Genomic DNA, 7180 nt, shown 5'->3' with positions numbered 1-7180 from the left:
AGTGATGAAAGCTATGAGACCCAAATTAGGGATTTTTGATGTTTATCTCAAAACAAACATTGGTGTATGCTTTTCCTTTTCATTTCAAACTAATTTCCCTACTCTAAGAATTGATAGAACTTCATGTCCTCAAACTCGACTAGCTCTTTTAGAAATTTGATGTATTTTTTGTTCTTTACCTTACTAACATGACTTTGGTTTTTAATTAGGGCTCCTATTATACTATTTTGAGTCTCTAAAAACAATGATTTTATGACATTTTGATGCATGAATGATCCAATACAAAGGAATTTTCATTCACTCCTCTAAGGTCTAAGATGAATCCACTAACTTATGCCATGTCTAAGTAATAATCCTCTTATAAAAATAAAAATTAAAAAAAATAATATATCAAAAAAATCATTTCTAAAAATTATTAACCCTTTCCATCCAACCTACTTTATACATTCTTACTTCTTTAAAATTTTTAACTTTTTCTATCCAAACTACTTCATACTTACTTCAAAAAGAGCCTTTCATTCTCATTTTGAAGTTTGACAATAAATTATCCAACACGTTGTTAACTTAATGTTTTCTCAATTGTCTTGTAATTCAACTCTCCTACATATTTCTTCTTCCTTAGAAAGAATCAATTGTATATCACATCTCCATATATAAAATAAATAGCATGAATCAATTGTATATTACATCTCCATATATAAAATAAATAGCATTCTAAAATAAGTAACTACTCATTATTGTAAATAACTATATTATTCAAGATTGAAATCCCTTCAAAACCATATATGCTCCTATATCAATGCACTAAAGTGATACATTATATTTAACACCTCGTTTACCATCCAACATAAAACATAACCTCTTTCACGGCAAAATGAAAGTTTTTTAAATAGCGAGAATTCATGTTATTTAAAATTTTATAAATTTTAAGAATTTATGTGTTATTTGTTGGTAGATGTGTTTATTTTGGAATAGAGATTTCATAATTTGAATTTAATTATCAATAATTATTATATTGATGGTAAAAAATTAATTTCCACATAACATTATAAAATATTTTTAGTTTTATTCATAAATCAAAGATTGAGATTAATTTCCAAACTGGTTATATTCTTTTCCTTATTTAATTAAAATGATTAATTAAAAAAAATATTTAAACAAATATTATATGAAATGAGTTATAGTTCTTTTGGGCATGTAATATTGATAAGCTATAATCTTGGCCATAAAATTGTAACAAAGCTTATTTATAAATTAAGAATCTTCATGGCTATATATATATATATATATATATATATATAACTCAAAATATATATAACTCAAAATAGTAATAATAAAATCAGCTAAAAGTCTTAAAACTTATTCAATTACATGCAAAATAACTAGTATAGATCCATCTTAAGCATGAATCTAATATGAGATGAGAGGGAGCAAATTTCTTCACGTGCAAACTTCTTTGAGAGTGCAAAATACAATGCGTAATTTTTCATTGCTTAAGCAGTACTTTTGAATGCTATATATATATATATATATATATATATATATATATATATATATATATACTTAAAAAGGACCAAACTGTAAAACACCAACACTACTTTAAAGGTTTTAAATATAAACCTTTTTTTTCAATATATATATATATATATAATTTAAAAACAATATATTATATATACATAGTTGACATTAAAATATTAAAATATTTTACATGGTTGATTTTTTTGTTATTAATATACTTTTAAGTATATATCAATATTAGTTGGTATTAAAATATTTTATTGATAACTTACCTTGAATATTTTTATTATATACAATATTAAATTATTATCTTTAACAATTTTTTTTGTTTTTAATTACTTTACATGAAATTATATTACATCATATGGAGAATTAACATATTCATTTTTGTTTTTTTTTTTTTTTATTATAGTGGATATTGATTTTGTATTTAAAAATATTTTATTTTTATTTTAAGAGGGGCACGTATCAACTACAAATTGAGCATGAACATACTTACACATTTCCTATACCAGACTGTACAATGAGTCTCTACTCCAAATTGAGCATGGACATACTTACACATTTCCCATACCAAGCTCTACAATTTTATTTTCATTGTTTACACTGTAAGGATTCAACTTTATTGAATACCAATAAGACCAAAAGAGTGATTTTTTCTAATAAAATGAAAATTTGTCTAATAAAAGAAAGCAACGCCAACACACATTCTTCTTTGAGGGTAGCATTCTTGAAGAAGTAAAGGAGAATAAGACCAAAATAGTGATTTTCTCTAATAAAAGGAAGATTTGTCTAATAAAAGAAAGCAACGCCAACATACATTCTTCTTTCAGGGTAACATTCTTGAATAAGTAAAGGAGTACAAGTACCTCGGGATTGATTTCAACAAGTTTAATTGGGAGCACTACAAAAAGAAGAGGATTTAAGGAGGGTGGAAAACATTATATGCTTTCCAAAATAGATACAGAGAGGCATTGTTATGGGATCAGAAAATGGTCAAAGTGATTTTTGGACTCATTTTTTCCAATGATGTTATATAGGTGTGAATTATGGTTTAGCAGTACCCCAATCTCAAAATGGAAACAAATTGTGAAGATCCCAAAATGCTTGATCATGAGAAAATTCAAAATAAAAAAGTTTCAACAATTGCTATATGTAGATGGCCTAAAGCTATCTTCAACGAAGGAATGAGTGAAAGAAAAAATCATGGATGAGACAAAACAACAAATGGATGAAAAATATGAATATTAACTCAATATCTATCCGGCAAATAGCAAGGAGGTAAAGGATTTTGAGATGAAGAAGTTTTGTAAGCGTATATGGGAAATGAGTTGGGTAGAAAGAATAAGTATTATGGTGAGGAATTGAACCCCACTACAAAAAAAAACATTAGAGATCCCATTATCTAGAAAGAACAGATTCTTATTGCTCAATTAAGAACTAACTCAAATCAACTTTGATGTGAAAGGAGATGATGGAAAATACCTAAAAAAGCTTTGAGAAGAACAGTTGTGTACTTTTTGCACTTGTGGAACAATGGAATCAAAAAAACATTATATTTTGGATAGAAACATTATATTTTGGATTATGATGCTTTAAGAGACACCAATAACATTAAGACCAATATGTTAACATCTATTTCTTATTAAAAAATTAAACTAGCTCATTATTAATTTGACTAAAGACTAAATTGCAAAAAAACCAAAAATTAAAGATATTAACACTTCCATAAACTATTTTTAGTTTCATAAACATTACAATATCATTCATTAATGTATTTTTCCAATTATAAAAAGGTTACAAGTTAATTATAATCCTACATGATATAATTAAGAAATATGGAATAATCTAATATATACCCTCTTTATTTGCTCTTTGAACCACCACGTGGAGACAATTTCTCGTTGTTTTCAAATTAAAAACGAAATAATTACGATAATGACCATTTCAATTTATTTTTTATTAATATTAATTCAACTTCACCATAATTTAGGAGAAAAAATAATTTCATTAATTGGGTTTTCAAATATATTTTTCCTGGGATGAGTTTTAGAATATGATTTAAAATTGCTTATATTGATCGGTTGAGAGGTTTTCAAATAATGAGATAGTCTTAATAGTTTAAGATATTAAATAATGAGATAGTCTTAATAATTTAAGATATTGAAGTATTTTATTGAAGTAAAAGATTATTGATTTTTTTAATAAAATAACATTACACATTACTAAAATAACATAATTTTTAATAGTGATGATTTTTTTTTACTAGAAAACCATTACCATCCACACTACAAATTTAACCACTAAATTCTAATATTTCACACACTACAAATTTAACCACTAAATTCTAAAATAACATAATTTTTAATAGTGATGATTTTTTTTTACTAGAAAACCATTACCATCCACACTACAAATTTAACCACTAAATTCTAATATTTCACACACTACAAATTTAACCACTAAATTCTAATATTTCACTGTTGTTAATAAATAAAATAATTAAAGTCTCACCATTGATTTTTTGAATTGGTCATTAATAAAGTTAAATATCATTAATAAAGTTAAATATCATTATAATCGAGTAATAACAATTATATTTATGCGTTTTTTGAATTGGTCATTAATAAAGTTAAATGTCATTACAATCGAGTAATAACAATTATATTTATATATTTCCAATGGAGAAATCGCAATTATCTTTATATATTTCCAATCGACTTTGTCATGTGAGAAGAGGGCGGCGGCATAAGTTGCCCTGTAAGTCATCGACATGCTACGGAATCAAGGTTCATTTGGCCTGCACTTGTAGGAAAAATAATTCTGTTCAAAGTAACTACCATTAACTTCGACGCCGCTTATATGTATTTGTGCTCTGCGAGACCAGACCAGAGGGCGGAGCTGTATTCTGGGTAAGTAACAATGGTGGCTGGGTTGGGATATACGTGCCCACTTGCTGAATACGTTGAATTTTGTCTAAGACTCACAACGGCGCTGGTTGCTTTGGTGGTGGCATGGAGTTTCTTCGTCAGGGTAAGAAACAGGAAGCTGCCACCTGGGCCTTTCCCGCTGCCCGTCATAGGAAATATGCTTTATATACTGGGAGGCCTTCCGCACCGAGCACTGGCAGCACTGTCTCTGAAATTCGGGCCCCTCATGTCGCTCTACTTCGGCTCCACACTTTTCTTAGTCATCTCTTCTCCTGAGATGGCAAGGGAGTTTATGAAGACTCATGATCTGCTTTTTGCCAGCAGACCTCCATCAATTGCAGGTAATTACTTGTTGTATAATTATTCGGACATCGGCTCTGCTCCATATGGGCCTTACCGGAGGCAAATGCGTAAGGTCTGTGTTTTACAAATGCTAAGGTCCAAAAGATTGGATTATTTTCGCTTTATAAGAGAAGAGGAAATCTCTGCTATGATTCGCTCTGTTCTTATTAATTCAGACCATCCAGTAAACATTGGCCAAACTGTGTGAACACTTACCAACGATATAATTTGCAGAATGACTTTCGGCGGAAAGTATTCTGACCACGACTTCATTGGCAATAGAGGAGTGAAGGCAATGATCAAGGAAACCATTCTGCTGCTGCGTGATTTTAATATCGGAGATTTCATACCATACTTGGCCTGGATGGATTTGCAAGGCCTCAACCGCCGCCTCAAAAGCATCCACAGCACTCAAGACAAGTTGCTAGAGAAACTAATAGAAGAACACATTGCGCAGAATGATCCCAATGTCCCGCGAGATCTGGTAGATGTCTTACTTGCAGCGTCTGCGGATAAAGATATGGAGTTACAAATTACACGAGACAATATAAAGACCGTGCTCTATGTATGTAAAAGATTATTAAATCTACACTGCAATTTTTTTTAAATAGTAAATGCTTCTGAAAACCTCTTAACCATCCATAATTTTAAATCTGAAACCCTATGCCAATAATATGATGCTGTATTTACGATTGATATAATGATGATGGTGACAGGATATGTTGGCCGCTGGCACGGACACATCGTCTGCAGGGATAGAGTGGGCAATGTCCGAATTGTTGAGGAACCCACTAGTGCTCAACAAGCTTCAGGACGAGCTGCAACGTGTTGTTGGATTGGAGCGCATGGTGCGTGAATCTGATCTCCCTCGCCTCCCTTATTTACAAGCTGTGGTGAGAGAAACTCTTAGACTCCACCCACCAGGGCCGCTTGCCATTCACCACAATTCTATAGACGCCTGCAAAGTGCTGGGCTATGAAATCCCCCGAAACACCCAAGTTTTCGTGAACATTTGGGCAATCGGAAGGAACCCAAAGTCATGGGAGGATCCGGAGCGGTTCGTATCGGAGAGATTCATGCATGGTGATTGCCTGGATGAAAGAATTAAGAACTTCGAGTGGATGCCATTCGGAGCAGGAAGGAGACGATGCCCGGGAGAGCTGCTGGGAACGCTTCTTGTCGAACTTGCAGTGGCGCAGCTAGTGCACTGCTTCCACTGGAGGCTTCCCGATGACATGACTGGGGAGGAATTGGGTATGTCTGAAAAGTTTACTGGACTGACAGTACCCAGGGCACATGAACTCGTGGCTGTTCCGACTTCTCAATAAAATTTTGGATGTATACGAAAAGCTATAAAGTATTAGAAGTTCGCTGATAATCCGCCATCAGACGATTTATTGGGCAGGGTAGTTTTCATCCAGACTATGATGTTGTTTTAAGGTATATATAATGAACAGTTTTGTAAGCTAATAGCTTTGTTTTCTATATAATTCACTGATACCGGATGACCCATTAATGATAAACCCATGGTTTTCTACGCTGATAATCCGCCATCAGTAACTCTCTCTTTTGTGTTATGTGCAGAGCTACAGAGAAAACAATGCACATTTCAATGAAATTTTGGAGGCAAGCTTTTGTTGAAATTCATGTTAATATATATTAACTTAGGGCTTGGGAGAAATTCATGTCAATATATATTAACTTAGGGCTTGGGAGGTATATCGAAAGTCATAGAATATGTTAGGGCCTATTATATATACCAAAGTTTAAAAAATAGGTTAATAGAGAACGCACATTGGTATAGTAGAGTATTGATGTAAGTGCTATTTTTAATATATAAATGAATCATTTGTAAATATGTTGAGTTATATATTTATTAAATTTAGATAAAAATGAAAAAAATTATGAATTTTTTTTAAGAATTTTGAGTAAGTATAAAATTGTAAGACTTGTAAAGAATAAAAGATGTCAGTAATTATAATATGAAATTTGTATGGTTATGTGTAATATAGAATTTGTAGAATTTGTATAGAAATTTAGTTTATTGAATATCAAATTATATAATTTATAAAATAATTAGTTATATGAACTAATATAAAAATGTCTATAAATTTTGTTTCCGTTAAAATTTTATTTGTAATAAATAATTTTTAAAGAGTTTTTGAGATTGTCAAAATTATAATTTTTCTGTTTTTAATCTGTTTCAATTTTTAAAAATATTGAAAAAAAAATATATTTAAATAGTTATAAGAAGTATACTTTTGAGTTTTTTTGATATTAAATTCTAGGCAATCAATTTTTTTTATCAAATTCGCTCAAACTTTGCTAAATATGAATGGAAATTTAGTAAACCGTAAATATTATGGAGTTCTAACAATTCCAACTCATAC

General features: G+C 30.3%; 2 pseudogenes; both read left to right on the top strand.

Annotated features, from left to right (window-relative positions):
• Positions 1-4440: 4440 nt before the first annotated feature.
• On the top strand, positions 4441-4998 carry LOC149214530 (cytochrome P450 750A1 pseudogene; annotated as a pseudogene).
• A 27-nt stretch (positions 4999-5025) lies between these two features.
• LOC149214529 (cytochrome P450 71AU50 pseudogene) lies at positions 5026-6118 on the top strand (annotated as a pseudogene).
• The last annotated feature ends 1062 nt before the right edge of the window (positions 6119-7180 follow it).

Source organism: Pinus tabuliformis, chromosome 1_1 (assembly GCF_031772625.1).
Source record: "Pinus tabuliformis cultivar Carrire ecotype Pingquan chromosome 1_1, CPIR1, whole genome shotgun sequence".
Taxonomy (NCBI): Eukaryota; Viridiplantae; Streptophyta; class Pinopsida; order Pinales; family Pinaceae; genus Pinus; species Pinus tabuliformis.
This window is presented reverse-complemented; position numbering and strand designations above follow the sequence as displayed.